A 24,791-nucleotide genomic window follows, 5' to 3' on the forward strand; every position below is an offset into this window, starting at 1 on the left:
CTGGTCTGTCTTATTTTTCAAGTGCAGCTTGAATTATCTTCTATTAACAGAGAATACAGGGAGGAGAGACTGTCAGTTAATTCATTCTCATGTCATTAAATCTGTTGTCCTGAAAAATAACAGAAAATAGTGGCTAAGCAGCCTTACTTTCATTGTGTCTCCAGGCTATACAGCCCAGATTCCAACATTAAGACAAACAGCATTTCTATGACCTCTAATGTCTCTGCTTAGGTTGGTGTTGAATAGAGTGGTTCAGGCAGCTTCTGTTCTTCCACCTGCAGCATAAAGGCAGATTTAAACTGTTACACATGCTCCCTTGAGACAAAGCTAACTGTAGATATTTTAGCATGCTTAGTGTGTCTTTGTCTGCTTCATATGTATTTTAGTGTTTCTATAAAATTATTGTGCTACAGTTTCAGAGCTACACTTGGCTTGCTGATGTTATCATGGAACACACTGCATTTTGTACAGCATCTGTCTGTCTTAATCAAGCATCACTGAGTAAAAAGCTATTCCAGCAGAGAACTGATTTTATTATAGGTCAGGCAACTATCAGATAAAAAGATATGAGACGTTACAACGACTGTGGAACTTTTCCATTATTTTAAAAATAATATAAATTTCATGAAGAATCAAAACTTTGTGTATGGTGGTTGAGGAAGTCTTAATAATGATGAGGCTGGGTCCCCTCCCCACTGGTACTGGGGGCTGAATACAAAGAGGCATTAAAGAGTTTGCATTTGACAAACAAAATTTTTGACCATCCACTCCATGCCACTGCCTGGTAAGGAAGGTATCCTCAAAAACCTCTTGAATTTTTAGTAAGGTTTACCTCTTTAGAGAGAAATCTCAGGGGCTTGGCCAGCTGCTGTTGCCAAAGTGGCTTTTTGCATATAAATTTTCTGGACTAAAACCTGTGTATAACCTGATGGTGTTTTGAACTTTTAGGATGTTGAAAACAACACTAATTTCCCTACAATCACTAATCGTATGGTCTGCATTTTCTGAAACTTTGAACCAGCAATGTATTTTCAAACAATGTGTATGTTCATATGTTCATGCTCCTCACCCAAAATTTTTAAACAATTTTGATAAAATTGGAGGGGTTTACAAGGGTGTCTATGAGGAGAGGCAATGACAGCTGAGACTGTCAGCCCCAGGCAGGAAAGGGTGAGAGAAAATGGGGGAGAAATATCCCTGCCAACCCCGAGGGGAGAGCAGGAGGAGGGACAGGAGATCTCTTCTCCTGGAGAAGCCCCATCAGAGTAGATGGGTCTCTCCTGAGAGAGCTGTAGCCTCTGCAGAGGAGCCCATAATGGATCAGGAATAGCCAAGAGGGGATGATACAGACACTGACCATACCACCCACATCTCCTGCACCCCTCAGAGTCAGGGCAGGTGGGGCTTGGGAGTGAAACAGTGAAGGTGAACCCAAGGGGAACATGGCATTTTAATTTTGCCTTTATTCCTCAGTACCTAAATCCATTTTAATTAGTAATAAATTAAAGTAATTTTCCCAAAGCCTAGTCTATTTTTCCCCAGAGGTAGCTGGTATGTAATTTCCCTATCTTTATCCTGACCCATAAGCTTCTGTCATCTTATTTTCTTCCCAACCCTGTTTAGGGTTGGGAGCGAGGAAATGACCGATTGGGGGTGTCTGGCATCTGGCCAACATCAACCCAAACCAAACATTCCAAAAAAGGAATATGAAATCAAAGTACTTTTTTCAAATTGCATTAAGTTTAAAGAGTACATTTTCAGGCCTTAGACAGCTTGGAAGACAGGCCAAACTTGATGCACTTTCACAACAAAGTGTTTTTACTTGTAGCTTATATGTGTAATCACATTTTTGTATTAAAGAAGTCACTTCCACAACTACCTTAGATTCCATAAGATTTGTCCAACTTTTTCTTCAGCATATATTTCATAGGTGATGGTCACTGCTTCCTTCTTCCCTTCTCCAGAAAGTTTTACTTTCTTCTCAGGCTTACCAGATAACACATTTGTCCTGTGCTGTGATCCTTCACCTTTCTTTGAAGGATTCTGTTTGGAAATGCTCCATGACATTAAATGGCGTACTAGGACACCACCCCCAGATTAAATGAAAGGGTTTCAGATCATGGATGGAACATAAGGTATTCATCCCACAGTAGCCATTCAAATATGTCATTCACCATGAGTAATAAAATTTTATAGGACAGCAAGAGACACGCTATTCTAAGCACCAGTGAATACACCATTATTCAAGAGTAACCTCTTTTACTCTTGTTCTAGGTCAAAAGTAACATTGTGCTGTTCTGGAAATTTTGGGAAAAGGGAGAAAAAAAAAAAAAAGGAAGTGCTGATCTGCAGGCTCATTTAAGATCAGGCATTTATTCTGAAAAATTAATAGCAAATAAAAGAAATTAGATGGAGAAAGGTGAAAAGAAGAAGGTGATATAACAAGGTCAAACTATAGTAGGCAGTTTTGATCAAATATTTTTGAATTGGAACTAAGTCTTCCACAGTGTGAGAGTTTCTGTTGGAGAGGAGTGACCTACTGAAACTGGAAAGAACCCACACATTGCCAAAAATAGCCAAAAAAAAGTGAGACAATAATAGCTACTCTGGAAAGGTCTTGTTTTATCTTTTCTCTCCTATAAAATTTAGGAAAAAAATCTGAGTCTTTCAGTCATTGTTGATGTATACTTTGTAATTCCATACATATTATTTTACTTCGGACTCACAAAAAATTATCTCATACATAGAATAATGGTACATAGCTCTTTCTTTATGTCTGCTTTATATCACGAGTAGAATAGGGAAAAAAAGGTTAAGAGAAATTAAGAAAAACATACATTTTAACTGTTCTTTGAAAAGTAAGGTAATAGAGTTATAGTGGTGAAAAACTGGGAAAATTAATTATTATATATTGTCTTTAATGAGTGAAGATGTGTCCTTCCCAGCTAGATCTACTTTTCTGGAAGTTGTCCTACACAAATCTGAAATAATTTGAATAATCAATAATCAATATATCAATAATTTGAATACTTCTAGTTTAGTTCATTTGAAAGTCAGATTTGTCAAGATACTTTGTGGCTCAGTTGAGGGACAGTAATATCTTAAGTCAGTGTTGTTCTTCCCAAAAACTAGTTGTTTCTTGAACAACTCATTTAAAAACACTGGAGAGGAATATTGAATTGGCATGTATCAAACTGCAGTACAAAATGTTATTTTATGTTTAATATTTTCTTTTAAGAGAAAGAGAAAATCTCTTAGTCAGAAAAAAAATTTTACAAAATGATTTTTTTTAAAACCTCTCCTCTTGTTTTATCTTTACTATTATTATAAGTATTATAAGCAAACAGTAAAATGAAATTTGGAATATCATGCTATCTTTTTTAATAATTGCTGATTTTATAAGTAGAAAATAAAATTTTCAATACTTTCATGAAAAAATCTCAAAATATAAAAATAACAGTATTAGCATGTGGGTTTTTTGGGTTTACAGACCTTGTTCTATAATTCAAAACTGAGCAGGCTCCAGGTGGATTGTCTATCTTTGATATGCTTTAGCAACTCAGAAAAATGTTGAAAAGTCGTGCCTTGAAGTGAGGATTTACATTATTCATATTCTTGCTTCTTTCTAGTTTTCCTGTTTGAAGACTAATAATTATAATTTAAGGGAGGAAATATTATCTAAAAAAGCTAAGTAGTTCATCAATGGTTGTTAAAAAACAGAAGAGTAGTACTTTTTTCTTAACTTCAGTCTGTTCCTGGACTAAAGGACTGATAAATACTGTTTGAGATTTTTTTTAGGGTGGGGGGAAATGCTGAGGCTTCAGCTTCAAGGAGATTTTAAGAGATTGTGCAACCTAATATTATTGCTTGTGTTGGGATATGTGTGGCAGGGGTCAGACTAAATAATGATGACAATAAACTGGACCTACCTTGTAGTGTGAACTCAGGAATTACAGCTCTTTCTTCCTTCTTAGGTCCATTCTGTGGATGGAGAAATGTAGTTCTAGTTCCAAAACTAACAAGCAGAACAAAATTGGAATATGCAGCTGTCCTAAATAGCTCACTGTGGACCATAAACTTTTAGTTTTATTTTGAAATGTTAGTTTTTAGATCTTAGTTTTAGGTTCAGTTAATTTTAATTATTATGTAATTAACCATTAGTATTGAAAATGTTGTGAGTTTTTAAATGAGATTCTTTTGAAACTCGACCTTTGAAATTATAATTTTGGACCAGAATTTATGAAAATAATAAAAAGTTGAAGTCCTTTTCTGTTCAGGATCATAACTTCATAGAGGAAAGAGATTCATTACACTCCTAACTCCTGGTAGCTGTGCTCATGGAATAGTATTCTAAATGTTTGAGCTGGATTCTAATAGAGCAGACAAATCATCAGTGTGAGCGTAACTATGTTTTAATTGCTGGCCTCAGGTGTGCACTTTTATGCAATATTTTAATCCAGAATGATGTTCCTGTAGGACTTGGTGGAGCAGCCAGTAGTAGCACATCTGAGTCCTATTAGACAAATATGTGAAGAAAAGTAGGAAGAAAATGAGGGCACTAATTTAAATAAATAAATAAAATCTCCCCCTCTCACAAGCCCACTTGTGTTTTAAGCAAAGATACATCATTTTCTGGACATTTTAACTCTCAATGTTAATTTAAGAACTCAACGAGGACCACTTAGGACTTTCACAGTGTCATTTCTTTAATAGAAGAGAACCTGGAAGTGATCACTAAGCCACAAATGACTGTTAAAAGGGCACTGATGATTATGGAAAGTAAGAAGTGAATTCTGAAAGGAATTCTAAATACCCTTCAGAGTAGATTATTTAAATCAAATTTTTCCACTCAGCGGACTATTTATTTGAGGTAGCTGTAATTTGATTTAATTTATTTTGATTTCCAAAATTAAAGCTGATGAATACACTCTCAACTCAATTCTCCCATAGATTTTTTTCTTTTGTCTTACACTAGAAATGGCAGTGTTGCATTGTGAGGAGGTCTGGCATCCTGTCAGCTTCAGGAAGGCTAAAATCGAAAAATGGGTGATATAGCTGAAAAAGCTGGTGTCAAACACAGATCTGTATTACTTCTAAACTGCTGGCAAGGGGTTGTGATTTGAGATGCAAAGGGAGGCTGCAGCATGTAATTGTCCATGACTATACCAATCTCAGTGCTGCTGATCTAAGAAGCTGTGTCAGAAAAGGGCTTTGGCTAAAATATAGTCAACACAAGAAACATCACAATCCCTTTCAGAGGGTTGTCTTTAAACTCTCAGTGATACAGGTTCTCTATTATTACTATCAAAGATAAGGAAAACAAAAGATGTTGTTGCTGCCTTGGGGGTAATGAACCAACATCAGGCTTTGTGGTGTCAAACACAGTGCACTGGGTAATGCAAAGAAGGAAATGTTGATTCTTTGAAGTATCTGGGATATTTTTAAAACCTCGAGATATATTAATATCTGTATAAAAATAATGAGTACAATTTAATTTTCTTACTAACTGCATGTAATTCTGGCCAACTTTGTGATGCTTACTAGTTATGTGTCATTTTGATTTGTGTGTTGATTATTCATTAGGTTAAACCTATTTTTTTGCATATGTCATGCATATACCACTGTAGTACACTGAACTGCATGAAATCAGAGTGCACCACGGTTATGTTAATATTTGTACAGAACAAATGCTCCTTACTCTAAAGTTCCAGCAGGTACTATATTGAAGTAACTGAAGTAATTGCCAAAAATTATAAATAAAGCAGTTCCAAGAGGACTGAGAGCATAAAGAAATCTCATAGTTCATTACAGAGCTGATCTGGATAGGATATTTTGTTCTTCTTTGTCCTTTTCAGATACAAATAGTTTTTAATTTTTTTAAACATATAGTTAAAATTAATTATTTTTATTGGGTGAGTGTCATTACACTACATTAGGTTGATAAGATTCAAGGTTTTGAGAGATCTTTTGAGTATGAGAAAAATAGTGAAGTGCTCATCTGCTGGTGGAAGAAATTGTGTGTGGAGAAAAAAAAGGACCATAGATAGGATACATGTGCACATTCATAGTCATTTTAATTCCTTTTTCTGACATTCTATTTGCTCTCTTAGCAGAAAAGAGAGGAAAGGTCCAGCGACCTTACCCTTACAAATATGGTGCATCTCTGGTAGATGTATATATACGTCTATATGTGTAAGAAAACTAGAGTGAAAAGGCTAAAGGAGTAGGTTGAATTTACCAAAGGAGAGTAGATTAAATTTATGCTTTATTCTTTCACTGTCAGTAGAATGCAAAAACAATAATACTACTATTCTACCACAAATCTTCCAAAGATATGTGCTATAGCATACTGTCTCCACTGTTACAGTGCTGGTATTGTGGTATCCTGGTACTTTAAAATTATTTTATCCTTGGATTTCTGTGGTTATAAGAAGAGATAATGGGATAGACAAAATCTCTTCCCATTTATTTCATCGGCTTTCTACCAACAAACAGATTTCCATAACAGCAAATACAATGTCAGAAAAAGGAATTAAAGCAAAAGGAATTAAAGCCCTCAGAAAACTTCATTCTCTTTATAAAATGTATGTGTATTCCATAATGGTAGCAATGGACAAATAGTTTTGTTAATATTTATTTAAATGCTAGTTGACCTCACTTTTTCTCCTAGATATGAGTATTTCAAGATCTCTTCTGAAAGACCCATGTCATCAAGTGAAAATTCCAGCTTATTTAAGCCAATGGCAAAAGTCCCTAGGAGCAGCAGGGGCAGACAGCAGTGGGAGGTAAATGCTCCTCAGGTGGGAGCCATGGTGTGGTTATGTTTAAGCATAAGTTTGGTTTATCTAGGGTTCCAAAGGTGATGCATCTTGCACCTCAGTGAAGGCACAGCCACATTTGGGCAGCACGTACCCCTAGGGCAATGGTCTGTACAGTGCCTGCCTGGGGTTGCCCTCATGGTGTGTGTCCTTCCTCGTCCTCGCTGCATACAGCCCTGCCTGACTTTAAATGAGGGGCAAGGAAAGTACTGCTTGTTCTTCAGCCTTCAGAAACCCAAAACTTAGTTTCTTTAACAATAAATCTGTCATAAAAGATTATGGGAGAGAGAGGTGAATATGTAAAGAGAGCTTAAAGCAGGGAGCCATAGCAACTGAACCTAAACCTGATCCAGATCTGAATACAGATCACTGCAAATCAGTGCCTAGTGTACAAGCTACACAAATTAAAAGAGAACAGGCTTATTTAAAGATAAATTCTATTATTTTTCTTCATTCTTGGAAGCTGGGTTATTTTCTTCTAAATTTGGTTTAATAGTATTGCATACCCCTCTAATTTGGTGGCTAACAAACCCACCATACTTTGCAGTCAGACTCAAGGAAAAATTGCTTCAGTCTGGGTTTGGGTTTTCTTTTTAATATTTACAATGATAATAATAATAATAATAATAATAATAATAATAATAATAGTAACTTAAAAACCCAACCCTAAACATTTTTCATGAAGTTTCTTTTGTGTTGTAACAGAAACACAGAGCCAGAAGTTATGTATTATAGACACAGAGGAGCTGTTGAGAGTTCTAGTATCAGTTTCAACTGACATTTACATTATTTTTTATTCAGTTGCTGCCTTTCTGACTCTTGTAGCTACCAGACTTCTGAAGTGTTGTACTCCCAGACAGGTGAGAATCAGGATGTGTGATGGTAGTACGTGTCTGGCACATCAGAAGACGTGATAAGAAAGGCCTGCATGGTGCTCACCTGATGTGTTTGACATGTGCTGAAAGCAGGAATCTGTGGACTTTAAGTCCTCCAAGGCAACCCAGTTGCAGCACAGTGGCCCCACACTTATGCTATGGTGGGAGCTGGTTGGATACTGGGAGCTCATCCAAAACAGCAGAGGGTAACCAGTGACTGCTTGAGGATGCACAGAGGAACGCTGTCACAACCTGCCACAGGCATACAAAATACCTGTAAGGTCAGCAATATGAGTCTAGTGCAGAATGAGTATACTTGACAGATGTCTGTTAAATAATCTTTTCAAAAGATCATACATCTAATATTTTAATTTTTTTTTACGTTAGAAATCTATTACTGAACATAAAATGTCATCTTTGAAGAGGCATGAAATAAAATTACATAAGACACATTCATAGGACACATTACACAGCACAGGTCTAGAATAACTTCTCATGCTTCTTTTGTGCAGAAATCATGGGCTAAAGTAAGGATAATTACTTTAAGTAAAACAGAACTTTAGCCAGTGCCACTGGACTACTCTCCATCAAAATCAGTGGAAAGCTTATATTTATTTGGTATGCAAAATTGTGTAATGAGATTATTTACCTAAGTAATGCAGGTGTTTGAATATATGTAGGAGTATTCACTAGACCAAAACCATACTCCCAAGGTCACAATTACATCACAGGCTTAGTTTAATTAGTAATTACATAGGATTAAAAAAATATCCACAAACAAACCCCCTTTGATCAACACTCTCTTGATATTCTTAGGAAGTAATGCAGAAAATATAATTTTTAGTGCTGTATTATAAAGTATAGCTAAGTTTGTAGCAACTGTAAAGTTTCTTGACAATGGTGGAAAAAACAAGTGCCACTCTCCCATTTCCCATTTAGAAAGGGCAAAGCATAATATTCAGTGAAAGAAAATTTTGCCAAAATAACTGTATTGTTCACTAGATTAAAAAAAAAAAAAAAAAAAGTATCTGGTTGGCCAGGTCCAGACTGTGGTTATGAATGGATTTACCTCCAGTTAGTGGCCCAATATAACAGCACACATCACTAGTGTTCCCCAGGGCTCAGTATTAGGGCCACTCCGTTTCTTCATCAATGATGAGGCGATTAAGTAAACCCTTAGTCAGTTTGCAGACTACTGTTTATCTGCTTGGGGGGTTAGGAAGCCTCTGCAGAGGGAACTGGACAGCTTGGATCAATGGGTTAAGGCCAGCTGTATGAGATTCAAGAGGAAGCATCCTGCACTTGGGTCACAACAACCCCAGGCAGTGCTACAGGCTGGGGGGACAGTGTGTCTGCAAAGCAGCCTGGCAGAAAAGGTCCTGGTGGTGCTGTTTGACTGCAGCTGAACATGAGCCAGCTGTGCCCAGGTGCCCAGGAAGGCCAATGGCATCCTGGCCTGGATCAAAAACAGTGTGGCCAGCAGGAGCAGGGCAGTGATTGCCCCTTGTACCCAAGTGTTGGTGAGGCCACACCTCAAATCCTGTGTTCAGTTTTGGGCCCCTCACTACAAGACAGTCATTGAGGCACTGGAGCATGTCCAGGGAAGGGAAATGGAGATGGTGAGGGGTCTGGAGCACAAGCCCTATGAGGAGCAGATGAGGGAGCTGAGGGTGTTTGGGGAAAACAGAGGCTCACGGGGACCTTATTGATCTCTACAACCACCTGGAAGGAGATTGTGGTAAGGTAGGAGTCCATCTCCCAAGTAAAAAGTGATAGTAGAAGAGGAAACAGCCTCAAGTTGCACCAGGTTTAAGTTAGATATTAAGAAAAATTTTCTTCACTGAAATGATTATGTTTTTAAAGTGTGATTACGATGATCACCCAAATACAAAAATTAAGGAAATTTTGATTAGCATGAGAGCCTAATTTTTCTAACTGTTGCATACCAAAGTACTGGTAAGAGATGTTATCTGTATGGCTTAAGAAATGGATGAGCTTTGCATCTGTAGTAAATGTTTTTAAAGTTTAATGTAGTGTTAGATGTTTTATGCATGCCTGTTGCAAACATGAACTAATTAGAAGCTTTGGTGGAGCAGTTTGTATCTACAGCTCAGAAAAGAAGCTATGTTATTTAGCAGACTAACTGTGCATACCTATGACATAAAAGTATTTCCTGCTTGATGCCCTAACAGGTGGAAAGATTGATGACTTTCTGTTTAACAAAATATTAAGCAGTTTGACAATTTAAATGTTTAAATATTATTCACCACAATAATATTTGCAATCAGCCTGATATACTCACCAGTTCCTTGTTTTAGTTTCCAGACATGAACCTTAGTCTATAACAGTAAGCAGATGGCCTTGTCTTTTTGCTAGTCTCAGACAACAGCTCTGAGCTTAATTAATTTCTCACAAACTTTCTTTTTGTCCAGTTCCGTTCAGGTATCAGCATTTGATTGTTGCAGTTCACACCCAGAAGCATAGATGAGAGTTGTAGATGTGGTGGCACTTTGGGAGTCAATGACCCTTAGGTTTTGTGGCAGTTTTGCTGTTAATCCCATGAAGAAGTGCGACTTGTCTCCACACTCTTATTTGGATATCTCCAGGCCATTCAGAAGCTTAGAAATAGATACCCTGTATCTGGGAGGAGGGGAAAACAGAAATGTCCATTTGATGCCTGCCTAAGAGCAGATCATCATGATTACAATATCACACAGGCTTCTTCCTAGAATTGAGTCCATACACTGAAACGACAGTGGAGGTTGGTGGCCACAATTTACAGCAGGATAAATTACAACCAGACACGATTTCTTCTTGGAACATTCAACACATCCACTCTTATCAGCGCAACATAATTCCCTTCTCTGTACCTACTCACAACCCATGGGATCCTTTACCCACAGTGTGTTGATAAAGTTTTTCATCTTTGTTTGGTGTTGGTCATCCTGGCATTTCACTGTCTTCTAAAATAGGCACTGAAGGCACTTCAGCAGAGCTGCATTTCAGAGCTCAAATGGACAAACCCCCTTCTGATATTAATAGAGGATGATTCTTTCTACACTGGACAACAGTTATTTAGTTAGGGCTTCTCTCTTTCAATTTTCACCTTTTATGAAACCTTCTACCCCTGAATTGTGAGAGCTATCTAAAAACTAGTGTAGTGGCACTCACATTTGTGTTATGAGCTACTCTTCAGGTGCTCCATTAAACACCTTATTCTCTCTCACGTAAGCAGCAGAGTGCATGTGACTAAAGTTTTAGTTCTAACATTCTTTCCCTTCATTTGGGGGTATACATAAGGCTGTCAAAGGATTGAGTTGTAAAAGTCTTACCAGTGGGTGTGTTGGCATGTTCTTGTCTCCTCTTGGAGGTACTAAACCCTCTTTTTGGTTATATGATGGATGACATATGAGGGATGACTGACATTAAAGAAAAATTGAAAAAGGGACATGTGGACCCTCACCGGAGAGAATGACAGATGGTGTTTGCAAGAAGAGTTCGTATTTGAAGGATTTTGAAGCATCTCTGAAAAAGAAGATGACAAGCTTATGGTATATACAAGAAAAATGAATTTTTCTGGTAAGTTAACCAAGTTTGTATCTAGCAAATGACTGAATTAATTTAGTCTCCATTTATGGCAAATGTTTGTTGCCCTTCAGAGGAATTTATAATTGCCACAGCTAGTTCATGCAGTTGACAAGTGGGTGTACATACCTTGCATTTCAAATATAATAACAGTCTTTCAGGAGAGCTATTTTGGGAGCAGGTGATTTTGCATACCAATAACAAGAAAGGAAATTGCATGCACCATTGAGACAGAGGAAAGTAGAAAGAAGCAAAATTGATAAGGGATGCAAAATAGTCTTGCTGTATGGTTGGATTCTGGCTGTAACACTGAATATTTGATAATACGTCCTACACCCAAGTCAGACAGGGTTCTCTCAGTATCTTTATTCTAATAATACTTATGATGCCCTGAAATGGTATTTTGTGGGCTTTTGGAAGGGGCTTGGGCTGTGCTGGTTTGCTGTTCACCAGGACCAATTACAATAGAAAGATGACACCTTAAGCATCAAGTTTTTATTTTCTCTGCTATTATCTCCATACAGGTTTACATAAACTGGTAGATTTTACAATCTTGGGAATTAACAGGGAGTCAAACACTAAAAGCAAAGTTTTGGTAGTAGACAGTTTTATCTCATTTTTGCTTCCTTGATCTTATCCATTCATCAACATAAAGTTGGATTTCAAATACAGAGAATTTAAACTTCTTGGAAGAAAAGAGATTATACTTGTTAGAGATGATCAGGTAGTCCACAGCAGAACAGACTTTACTACAGCAGTCTTCTTTTTAGTTTTTTCGTGTATCACAATCTTTTGAAGTCTAACTCTCCTCCCACATCTGCTCAGTGTTTTGGACATAGTCATTTTAAACGTCCACTCCAAGCCAAATTTTTTAAATGTACTCCACTAATTACATTTAGTTTTGTTTTCTGTTTGTTTTTCTCATTCACAGTCATCTTTCTTCTTTCTTCTTTCATCTTCTTTCTTACTCCAAACAATTATCTTGTATATGAACCCTTGTAGGTTGTTTGTTGGGAGAAAGAATAGAAGAAAATAATTCAGATACAAATTTTGGTGCAGTCCTAATTATCAGTCAGTCTTGATTACTGCTCAAGCACATGTATGTACTCACAGGAACAAACAAATATTTATTCTCAGAAATGTTCAGCTAGAGTCTATAATGTTTACTGCGCACGAAAACAACCCTGTGTTTTCACTGCTGGTAAAGAACTTAGTTCCTTGGAGTGAGGTTTATGACTGGCTCAGCTCTGGGAGACACCACAGTGGGCAGCAATTTCTACCATGCCTAGATGTTCCTCTGAATAAAGCGGCTTTTCAGTGGAAGAATTAGCCTGAAAAAGTTGTGCTGAGCTCCCTCATCCATTTTGACACTTTGGAGATCATTAGTGAGGGACCTGCTTCATTCTAGCCATTAATGCTCTTCAAGTACAGTGACACCACATTCAAGTAAGTCACCTCCTACGCTGCTGTTGATGAACTGTGACTTCAGTGTGGGTGTGGCCAGCAGAGGAAATGTGCAGAAGGCTCTCTCCATCTTGTTTCTCTTTTAGCTGGAGTGGGATATTCTTATAAAGGGTTCTCTTCGGCATTGTCTAGCATATTTATTGTCAAGTGTGCTGTTTATACTTCAGAAGCTGTCAAAAACTGACAAGTGGAATTCACCTGGATCCCTTTCAAGAAATATGTTTTGCTTGTAGCCTGGCAAGTAAAGTTCTATTAAAACACAGAAGATATTATAAAATTTCCTATCAAATGTGTGTAGATTAGAGCAAACAGATGATTAGTTGGTAAGCTTATATTTGAAGAGTTAGAGGTAAAGAAAAAAGCAATATTTTTCTACAAGTAGATAAAAAAATAAAATTTCAGGCCTGTAAATTCAGTGTGTGTACATACATGTCTGCATGTATTAATAAATTTCTGCATTTGAATGAAAGAAAAAACATTATAGTATCTGTCTGTTCCATCTGCAGACAATCTGGTTAGAAAAGCATAATCAAAAGATGGTGAAGTTCTATCAACACAGCTAGATCACTTCTTGTCAAGGAGTCTCCTCTTTGGTATTTGTTTATCTTTTCTCTTGCCTAATTTTCACTGTATGAGGCCAGCAGGTCAATTTCTTCTTCAGATTTAAACATCTGTAATCCTGCTGAGTACCCAGCCTTAATTTCCCATTTCTTTATTTCCTGTTGTTACCACTGTGGGTTTTTATTGCCCACTTCTTCCTTAAGCCTTGGCTAACATCATGAGATCAAAAGCTCTGTGACTGTTTGAGTGAAAAATTAAGCAGTCTTGCGGAGAAAACCTTGCCATTGTGGTCCACATGTTATTATAATTATTACTCTCCTGCCAATGTCAGAGTAAATGCAAAGTGCCCCTTTCGTCTGAACTCTGACTGCTGATTCCTGATCACACCCCGACTGTTTTACTATGGGCTGATCTGTGGTGCTGTAGGCAGACATCTTAATAGAGTCAGGAGTGGCATCAGAGGGAATCTGCTTGACAAAGTACTCCATGATTTCACAAAAAGCAGGGTATTTCTTGGCTACAGCAGAGTAATAGCCACTGTTCCATCAGGCCAGCAGGTAGGTCAGTTACCATCCTTTGGGAAGCTCTGGCCATTACAGACAGAATAAGATGCTGTGTGACATCTGTATAATGCAAGAGCTTCCAAAACCAAACACTCATCTAGCCCAGAATCCTTCCCTGGACAGTGTCCAAAAAAAACCAATAAAGTGTGGAAAAGGTGTAAGGAAAGGACCAATCAAATGTGCTACTTTGAGAAGACTCTTTTAGCCACCAACAAACTAGGGCAGCTCAGGGACTCCTAATCTGGGGCAATTAAGTAAATTTCACTCTTCTGGGCATGTTCTTACTGCAGTAATAATTTGTGACTATTCAAACATCCTGATTTCAGCATCTGAATGAAAATATTAACTTACGTTTTAAATAACAAAAAAAAAAAATTAGAGACCAGGAAGATAATGATTCTTCTTCGACTTTCCATGGTAGCATTCAAGGTTTCATCATTCCGGGATAAAAGTCATTCTGAGAGGGGAATATATGAAAATTTAACATGCAAATAAAAGGGAGTAATATGGCCACAGACTATTTTGTTGATTCAATCTTCACTTTGCATTTTCCTTTACTAGGAATTTAGGAATAGAACAATGCATGGAAAGATAATTAGTAGGAAAAGAAAACATAAAGAAATACAGAAAAAAAGAGTTAACTCATATCTGATAATTTTCTTGGAGTGGTTAGGTTGGGGGAGTGTATTTCACATTACAGAAAATTGAGTCACAGATCCAATCTAGTGCAGGATTAGTTTTAACCAAGCCTGTTATCTTTAATGGGACTGTTTATGCCTGTAGAACTGAGTTTACAAAAAAATGTTGCTGATTTGAGAGCTTTAGACAGGTATTTGAAGACAAAAAAAAGATGCAAATTCTGAAGATTTGTTATTAGAAAAAATTAATAATATTACCATGGACAGATACGAATTAGTGCGATAATCATAAAGATTGTAGAAGAATATTCCTAGAGTAGATAAAATATAATAGATTCCAGTTCTCTAGGAGAATTTAATGGAATTTGTCATGAGAGTCCATTGTTAAAATTAATGGCTTATGTTGCTTAAAATGATATGTTATCTAGCAGTCAAATTTGGTTTTGATTCAGAACAGATTCCAGCTAATTCTAATTTCCTAAATGACCTTTTCATGAAGTATACCACAGTTTCAAGATCAGAGATATTTTTCTAAACTGTGATGAAATTTTAGCAAGTTTCTAGCTTATTCTTGTCCTTCTCTCAAAATATAAGAACAACAATAATAGAAATATTTTCAGTCTTTTGCATTGTCTACTAAAATTTACATCTGAATAATTAATAAAAATTATATACAATTCAGTCATAAGATGTTATACATTTTTCCTTTAAAATATTTGTACAAAAATGAAGGGCAATTTTCCCTATTCTGTTTCTGTAATATTACTAATTTTTCTCTCAAAGTTATTTTTTGTTTTGAGAGGATGGTGGTGTTTTCTCTTGCAACGTTATTTGAAGCTTATTAAACAAAAAAATTGCTTTCCAAAAGCAATATCATTCCAGTGTGTGTAAGGAAAATTTTGAGTTAGGAAGATTGAGGATAACTTCATGACTTGCTTAAAGGAAGAGTTTATTTGTCACAAAACCATCAGCAGTTCCACAGCAGTTGCCTATTTGTAAATGAAGCTGGATGCTTGGCTGCTAGGTCCATGCATGGACACAGTGAAGTTTTTAAGGCCATAGTTTTACCCTTATGTGCTGCTTTTTCAAAAGTGCCAGAACAGTACTGACATACAACACAGAGGCACTGGTGATTTAGAAATGCTCAGTCACATTTCTTCTTTTCTGTTGTTAGCATTATTTTTAGTTGAATATATTAACTGAAATGTCTGCTTCTGAGAAAAAATAGAAGCCATTTTTCTGATTTTTCTCTTGATTTATAAGACCTGCAAAGAGTAAGTTTCTTTGCATTAACCCCTAAACCACAGTCTTTAATTACATAGATGTTTCTTTCTTAAATCCATTTATTTATGAAGATGTTACTGTAACTCTTGTGGAAATAAATTTGATATTGGATTGCTTTCATTTTCAGACAAAAATTCTTAAGGACTTCAGCTTGTGATATCAGGAATCTCTATATCTCTGCCTTTGATATGTGTGCAAAACTGTGTAGTGCAACAATTCAAAACAAGAAGGAAAAAGCTGTGATTCCTTCTTTCCTAGAGGCTTTCCATCATTTATATTCACCAGCAAAAGGTTGGCATGCACCTCAAGGACTAATGATAATGAAAAATGTTGTATTAAAGACAAGAAATCTTTCATAACTTGCATACTAACACACTGAACTCATTACAGCTTGTCTTACTACAGCATGCTCTTTTATGTCTGCTGTAATGCACTTCATTTTCAAGAGACTGTGACGTGCAGTGGTTCTGTAAACATTTTTTCTCTTCCTTATTTTCAAAAGCTGCCTTTGGTTGTCATAAACTACTCACTTATTGGAAACAAATTAGGCACTAGGGTTTTCTACAGTTTCTGACTAATATCATGGTCTGAAAAAATTATGTTTAAAATGTATCTGGGGCAAATAATTGCTTTACATTTTCTTAAACCAAAGTACTGGTGATGTAGCTCAGGAGCTGCAAGCAACCTCAGCAGTTTTATTAAAATAGTGAGTTGTTTGTGGCATTGACTGTCTGGTTTTTTTTTATTTTGGTAGGATGTGCAGGGAAACTCTGTTCCTGCTTTGCCATTCTAGACATTATCATACTTTGAGTAGTCAATAATAAACATATATTTATAAAATGTTTATAGATAAATTATGATAACTAACAAGTTGAAATTTGTAATGCCTTGGAAGTGAAACATGGTTTTGATTTGTTACATACTATTTCTATAGGTATGGCAACAGTTCTGGGGTTCCACTTCCAACACTTGCTATGACACTAAAATTTGCTATTCAGTAAACTATTCGGTTCTTCAATTTTTCTCCTTAAAAAAAAGGAGAAAAAAGGTTTTTTTCTCCCCAAAAAACCAAAACAACCATAACACCAGTATTAATATTCCTAGCAGCATTCACTACAAGTATCACAATGAATAATTCTTTGCTCTCAATGTGCTTTCTATTTCCCAAGTAACTCCCACTGAATTCTTGACTTAATAAAATACATAAACACATTTGACTTTAAACCAATTTAAAATATAGAAAAATAATGGAAAGGTTGGAAGTGAGCTTATGAAGGTCTGTAACATGTCTCTCAAAATTTTTTCTGCAATTGATTTTAAGTGACCTGTGTCAAAACCTTGATGAAAATGGAAAAAATGTCATGCAGAGGGACAAAAAATATAATTGAATACTAGTTGCAGTTTTGCAAAGAGCTCTGCTTCAGTAACTATGAAATCAAATTGCTCTGATTTAGTCATATTAAAAGTATGTTTAAGATATGAAATCATTCCATTTCAGTTGTCCTAAAGGACTTCTGTTAGAAGTACAGTTTCCATTTGAATATGTAGTTTTACATTTTACATTGATTATGTCCAACTTGATTCTTTATAGTTCTATGAACTCTGTGTTTTGTGCCTCTTTCAAAGATAACAAAGCTGGCTTAAAAGAAACTCAGCTACTTGACATCAAGCTTTAATATAATATTATGATTGACCTAGACTGCTCTTCTCAGTAGAAAGTGACTATAAATATGATGAGTTTTCAGAAAGGCAAAAATAAAATTCAAATTTAAGTTAAATAAAAGCTTAAGCTATCAGAAAGCCATCTTTAGAACACTGAAAACTGAGTCTTGTTTAGTGTAATCTTAAACTCTACAAGTAAGGCAAACATAATTTACTTTTATTCCTATAAATGAACAAGAAGAAATCTACATAAACTAACAGTACATTTTAACATACTGCATCAAAAGATACTTGTTACCTGCTCCTATTTTAAATGGCATGTCCCTGAGCAATAAAGCAAATTTTCAAGAACAATTAAGGAGTCAACATAAGCTGAATGGAGTAATGGCAACAAATATCACATTATTTCCATTCACCATTAAGAAAAAAGAGGAAAACAGTCAATAAAATCAGTAAGAACCTGCTTGCCTTTTAAGCCAACTTAGAAGAGAAAATATGCAAATGGAAAGGAATTAAGCATTCTTCATACTAAATGGGTTGTTTTGGCTGTTTGTGGGTTTTATTTTTTTTTTTTTTTTTTTTTTTGAAATAAAGGCAAAGGGAAGAGAATGATGGAAAGAATAACATGCCAGTAAAGAAAAAGATTAAGTAGTGTGAGGCTGAGGTTGAGGGTCTTTGGAGAGTGCTTTGGAAAGAAGTGTTAGAAAACCTTTAGTAGTCCACAATTAAACACTGATGTTGACATCAGTGTTAATGGTGGTATTAGAGATCTGCATCCACAGGTTACAGAACACTTCAGAAATATCTGTTGTTGATACTATTGCACTGTTTGTGACAGTATTTTTATCTTACTCAGTGTTATGTCATTCTCAAATTGTAACACAAAATAGACTGTAAATTCTAATAAGTTAATTGCGAATCTGAAACCTCCCTGTTTTCTGTGCCCTACACCAAGACCAAACTGCCAGGCTCACCAAAAACTTAAACTTGGCATTGTCCTGGATTTAGGTAGGTTAGAGTTACTTTCTTCTCAGTAGTTGGTGCAGATCTGTGATTTGGATTTAGTACAAGAAGAGCATTAATAACACACTGATAGTTTAGTGGTTGCTGAGCAGTGCTTACCCTACGTCAAGGAGTTTTCTGTTTCCCATACTCTGCTAGGGAGCAGGTGCAATATGGGGGAAGCATAGACAGGACATCTGGCCCAATTTGGCCAAAGGGGCAATCTACACCCCAGAACATCACATTCAGAATATAAACTGGGGGGAAACTGGCCAGGAGGCACTAATCCTTGCTAAAGCTGGACATTGTCAGTGGGTAGTTAGCAATTGCATTGCACAAGACTCTATTTTCTTGGTGTTTATTCTTCTCTCTCTCACCTTTGCATTACAATAATAATTATTATTATATTTTAAATTTTCCAGTTATGAAACTGTCCATCTTCCAACCCATGAGTTTTCACCTGTTTTATTGATTCATCTCCCCATGCCATCAAAATGGAGGGGGAGAGCAGGTGAGAAGCTGCATGGTGGGGTTAAAGCACAACAAAGATAAAGGAAAGGTAGGAGGAGAATATTTATGGAAACAGAGATCACTGAATTTAGACAGTGCAGTCTCTCAATATCAGATGGGGATTGCTGGGTCTGGTATGGTTGCCTTTCTCAGTCCTGGCTGCACATTGTTCAAACTGCCTTGAAATAGCCCTGCAGTTCTTCACAAGTCTGAATTTAAGGTAAAGCAGAACATAGGTTTGTTTACCATAAAATGCTCTGGTGTCTGCTCCGGCAACTCAGAATCCAAACAGTTAGCAAAAAAGACATATTTGTAGCATGCCTTTGGAGGGAAAACTGCACTTGACAAATTGGTCAGCCATCCCAAGCCTTACTTTGACTTTGTGAGGGCAAGTTACATTGTGCATAGACAGTTGCTGATGCTAAACTGCCCTTTGGATAAGTCAAAGCTACAGTCAGCATATTAAGATCAGGTTTTATTTTAAAAACTGACAAATTAGGCCAGTGACAGAACTTTGGGTCCTGCCATTCACAAATATCTCCTTTTTAATTATATACTTTATATACTTCATTGTGCACATTTTTAAGTTCTGAAAGTTTCCATTAAGTTTTGAGCTTAAACAGCACACCAAGATAGGGATTTAATCCTTCAAACTGATGATATTTGCAGGTCTAAGTTCTTGACTGACTTCTTTTTTACTTTATGGAAATTTAATGAAAAGCTTATTTCAATTCATGTGCTACATACCAGTGACACATCAGAAATAGTTATGATTTTTCTTTTCATTAAGAAATAGAAAAATCAGAATCTGAATTTAAATGAAAATACAGAACCAATTTTAGGTATTTCTTAATGGGAAATTAAAGCATGAAATTATATCTCCATGTAAATGTAAATTTCAACTTTATGTTAATGAAAAATATTTTTTAACTATATAAAAGCTTTCCTGAAATTAGTATGAATCCAGTAAGGACATTTTAAACAAATATGATGCAAAGCTCTGGTGAAATACTTTTTTTCCTCTAAAAACTCATCATAAAATAACTCCTCTGAAGTGTACTAGGTATGTTTTACTATTTCCTCTACTCTTTATTATAAACAAGTACTTACATCCAAATCAATCTAGATAGGTGAAAGCAATAATGTTATACAGCAAAAGGAACAGTCAAGATACGCTCAATCCTTTGTGGTTTTCTGAGGAACAATAAAAAGGCAGTGACAGAAATTCCTTTTCTTTACTCTTATTAGTGCTTGAGGTGACTGAATCAAGATAAGGTACAGAAATATTCCATCATTTTATGTGTCATAAAGGAAAGGGAAGATATTTTTGCCAAACAACTTTGCTGATTGGAAGAACAATCAAAAAAATGAGTGTTGTGTAAGATTGAAAATAGTCTGAATTCAGAAGTATAAAGCTGAATCATTTGCAATTATGAGAAATGAGGACTGAAACACCACCCACCTTTAGGAAGTTCATAACTCCTCCTAGTTCTTCGGCACACTTCCTGTACACTTGACTCCTGCACCCAGATAATTTGTAAAAACATTAAAGAACACTGTCCCTAAAATTGAGCCCTGGGGAAGCCCACCAGGCAGCCAGCCTGATGTTACCCCGTTTAGTAGAATCCTTTGAGCATAATCTGACAGCCAATTGTTCACCCAATGTATTATGGACTTGTCTATGGACTAATATTTTGCCCAGAAATGTACTGTGGGAGGCGGCATCCAACCTTGCTAAAATCCCAGACCACCACATCTACTGGCTTTTCTGGTTCAGCTAGGTGGCTGTCCTCATCATAAAAGGAAATTAAGTTGGTTAAGCAGGACATGAACCAGTCCTGGAAATGACATATGACTGTGTTGCTTCTTAGCTGTTTTTCATAACTTCTTGTAACTTCCAGAATAACCTTCTCCATAATTTTACCAGGCACAGAAGTGAGACTTACAGGCCTGTAACTAGCAGGGTCTTCTTTCTTAGCCTTTTTGAAAACTGGGACAAGGTTTTCCATCTTCCATCTGGCTGGAAACTCAAGGAATCCCAAGACTTTTGAAAAATGATGGAGAGAGGTCCCAAAATAACATCAGCCAGCCCTTTTGTTTTTCTGGAATGATGAAACAAGAATAAACACAGAGGCTGAATTTTTAAGAGGATAATATGTATCTAAATGCTACAGCATTCCTCTGAGTAAGTGATCTGAATACCTTTGCCTTGATAAACAAGCCAAATTCAATCCTGTATTTGGCTTCAAGTAACAAAAAAAAAAATTGTTTTAAAAAGTAAAAAACCTTTCAGGAGTAGCAGTGATATACCACCCTGAAAGGCACTAACAATTAGCTGTGGTAAGAACAAGGGAATGTATTAGGTAAATACAGAAAAAAATACACTGCATTGTTAATCTTGCAATATCTCTATAAATGGACAAATGGCCTCTCTTTGACAGGAATATAATAAAGAACTCAATGCTATGGACACCTGTGACGGGTTGATGCTGGCCAAACACCAGTGCACCTATGAAAATCATTTATTCATCCTCATTGGCTATTGTTAAGCAGAGAAGGGGGAAAGAAAACTCATGAGGTGAGATACGGATTAGAAAAAAACCCTTTAAGGGCAAAACCGGTTCAAAACTTTAAAAGGTATAAAGGAAAAAAATTAACATAATTAAAAGAGTATAATGAGAACTGAAAGAAACCTTTGGAGAACCTTTCCACCCCTACTCCCCTCCTCTCCTTCTTTCCTTCCCATCAACAGTGCAGGGAGAAAAAATATGGGATTTTTTTTGCTACTTCTTAAGATTTTTCTTCAGTTTGCTTAAGGAGAGGAGTTTCTTTTGCTTTGCCATGGGGTCTTCCTATGGGAAACAGTTCTCTCTGAACTTTTCCAATGTGGTTTCAACTTTCATGGCTACCTGCCTGGAACCTGCTTGCAATGCGAAGTCCCTCCCATGGCTTGCAGTCTTCCCACACCTGCTTTTCATGGGCCATTTAGTTTATGAGGTGAAATTTTTAAGGATGAGCTGTTCTAGTATGAAAGCAAGGGTCTTCTTCTATCTCTGAAAAGAAGGGTTCTCTGTTCGAGCCTTTCACCAGATCACAGCATGAGTGCCTTTTTCTCATGGGCTGTGGGTGAATGCTGCATCCCACCATGCCCTTCATGAATGACAAGGAAACAGTTTGTTGTATTACAGCCCTCACCATGGCTTGCAGAAGAATCTCAGCTCTGATGCTCGGAGCACCTCCTTTGTCCCTATCTCTCTTTTGCACCTACCTTAGTGTCACCATATTGTTCTCCTCATGTGGCCTCACTTTTTCCTTTTCTCTGACTCAGGAGTGAATTGGTGTACATAGGTTTGCTTGTTCTCAACTTCTATCAATTGAAATAGCTTTTATAGAGCTCTGAAGTGCTGAAATATTGATCCCATCTGGGCTCTGCATCCAAGAATCACTCGCTGCTGATCCATGGTCTCCACCGATACTGCACAAGCCAGCCGATGGCTCTACTCCAGGGCTGGTCCTGGTGCGGGCCATGGAGCTGCCCCAGTTCTGGCTGTGTAGTTGCTCATGGCACCGAGATTGCCCCTGGATGAAGGATTTTGGTGGCTGTGCCATGCCAGGGCCTGGCCCAGCAGACCTCAGTGGGACTCACCCAACCCAACTCAGCCCCCACCCAACCGCGGCTGAGAGGCCCAGCTGCTCCCTCCTAGAAGGGGCCTGGCCCCACCAGCCACTCCTCCAAGGGCAGAGAGATTCCCATGGTTTCTTCTATCTTAAATATGTTATCAGAGAGGTGTTTCCAGCTTTTCTAATTGGCTTAGCAGTGGGCCAGTTTTCAGAGACAGCTTTTTTTTTTGCCAGGTGTGGAGGAAGCTCCTGCAGCTCTTCACAGAGAATTACTTCCATGGCTGAATTTTTTCCCTTTACAAAGCTGGAATGAACCACAATAAAATAAGCCACATAATGAAATAAACACCTTTAAGAAAGATAAAAATATTTTAATTAGATTCTAAGCAATTAATGGTTTACTTACTTAAACTTGGTGTACAATAAATTTTAGAGTATTTTCTTGTGTACATTTTTAAGGAGACAAGCTGTTTGACAGAAATTTTGGGGTAGTTGAATCAGTTTAGGATGTGGGTTTATTTATCTTTAGAAAATAAAGTATGTATTTAGTTTTTTCTCTAAGTTAATAAAACGTCTAAGTAAGATATGATTATATTCACTAAAGAAAAACCAAAATAACAAAAAAAACTCCATCAAAACAAACAAACAAAAAAAAAAAACCACCCTATACAACCTGAACAAACAAACAAACAAGCAAAATCAGCTTTGTCATGGTGATTTAGTGAAGGACACTCTCAGAACAGTAGTCCTCTGTTAGTGTCACTTGGTGAAGTACGATTGTTCTGATGCATCAGCTGTTAAGAAAATGCATGGTCATTCATATTCAGTGGGACTTCATCTTCCCCTTTGTGTTCTTCTCTTTCTCACTGGAAAATTGCTATGATATTTTGTATGCACATGAGTGCAACTATCCCTAAACTAAAGAGTTATATCACTTGAACTTTTTAAAGGAAGGAAAGAAAATATGATAAATTTGAGGGTAGTTTTGTTTCTCCAGCCATATCCTGTCTGAAATGCTGATGCAGATCAGTGGAACTACTCGGGGTGTAAAATAAAACATGCATATAAGAGTGAGGTCAGAAGTTAGTTGCAGCAGCAGATAAAACAAATACATTTGACTTTGTACAGAAGGGGATTAGGAGACAGTGCATTGGCATTTGCAGTTTATCAGGGGAAAGTAATGATCAGCTGAAATATAACCACTTTTTGCTGACTGTGTCTAAGGCTCAGGTACAGCAAGACTAGTTCTTATTTGGCTCCTAACTTTTCATTTCACTGGGATGGAAATCTAGATGTGAAATAGCAAGTTAAATACCTAAATACCTGAATTTGGGTTTTCACCTTCTTGGAATCAGTGTGATGTTGGAAGTAAGGACTAATAATTTCATTTTTGTCACTCTAGAGCCACAAATCTGATTTAAATGTCAGTCTAAGAGTGTGAGTACCAGTGATAATTGGGTTGCAAATTACATTCCCCTTTGTTTTGCAATTTGGTTAATTTTAAGTTTCTTCTGCTATGTTGCATATGTTTATAAGTAAATAATTATTCTGTGATTTGTTCTGTAGATAATATTAGGATCAGGGATATGCTGGCCCAACTGTTTTTGAAAACAGAAAGCATTAGCAACAGTGACATTTTCTTTTTGTGTTTACATATATATAGTGAAAATAAAGCTGTTCTGATTTCACAGTATAGCTGGTATGGGCTGTCTAATAAAGAACATCAGCAGACAGAGTAAATCACCATTTCATCATTATATTAAGAAACATGACTAATCTTTGACATTATGGCACACAACATAATGCTCTTGAACACCGAGTCAGCCATTAGAAATGCAGTTGACTGAAAGTATATATTCTATATAAGTTCTACAAACTATGTTCTAGTAGTATGTGCGGTCTTTCTCTCAGTGTACATAGACAAACAGTAATTAGCTTTGAATTTTCATGTTCTGTGGTTGGAGTTTTGGGTTTAGTGGAAGACCCCCTGTGTCTCTGAGGATAGATGTCACTAATCAGCTCATGTGTAGAGCTCAGATCCAGAGCACTATGGATCCAGAGCACTATGGATCCAGAGCACTATGGATCCAGAGCTGATCCATTTGGAGGGACTCAGGAGATGCTTTAATTCCTATTGAATCCCTGTGACAATATATAAACATCCTGAAATAGTCACACCAGTGAATTTGGAAACCAAAAATTTACAAT

The 24,791-nt window shown here is 36.7% G+C and overlaps 1 long non-coding RNA gene across 1 annotated transcript in view; it reads right to left on the reverse strand.

The window, feature by feature from the left end:
• Positions 1-1,879: 1,879 nt before the first annotated feature.
• The window catches only part of LOC147655790 (uncharacterized), a 54,062-nt gene continuing 31,150 nt past the window's right edge, over positions 1,880-24,791 (reverse strand). Inside the window, exons 6-13 of the long non-coding RNA XR_015280023.1 lie at positions 22,231-22,887; positions 20,909-21,064; positions 20,425-20,482; positions 11,026-11,218; positions 9,996-10,333; positions 7,758-7,967; positions 3,930-3,981; positions 1,880-2,043 (exon numbers count right to left, since the gene is read on the reverse strand). This is a non-coding gene — a long non-coding RNA (uncharacterized LOC147655790). The remainder of the gene's footprint in view (positions 2,044-3,929; positions 3,982-7,757; positions 7,968-9,995; positions 10,334-11,025; positions 11,219-20,424; positions 20,483-20,908; positions 21,065-22,230; positions 22,888-24,791) is intronic.

This window comes from Cyanistes caeruleus, chromosome 1, assembly GCF_971803275.1.
Source record: "Cyanistes caeruleus chromosome 1, bCyaCae1.hap1.1, whole genome shotgun sequence".
Classification (NCBI taxonomy): domain Eukaryota; kingdom Metazoa; phylum Chordata; class Aves; order Passeriformes; family Paridae; genus Cyanistes; species Cyanistes caeruleus.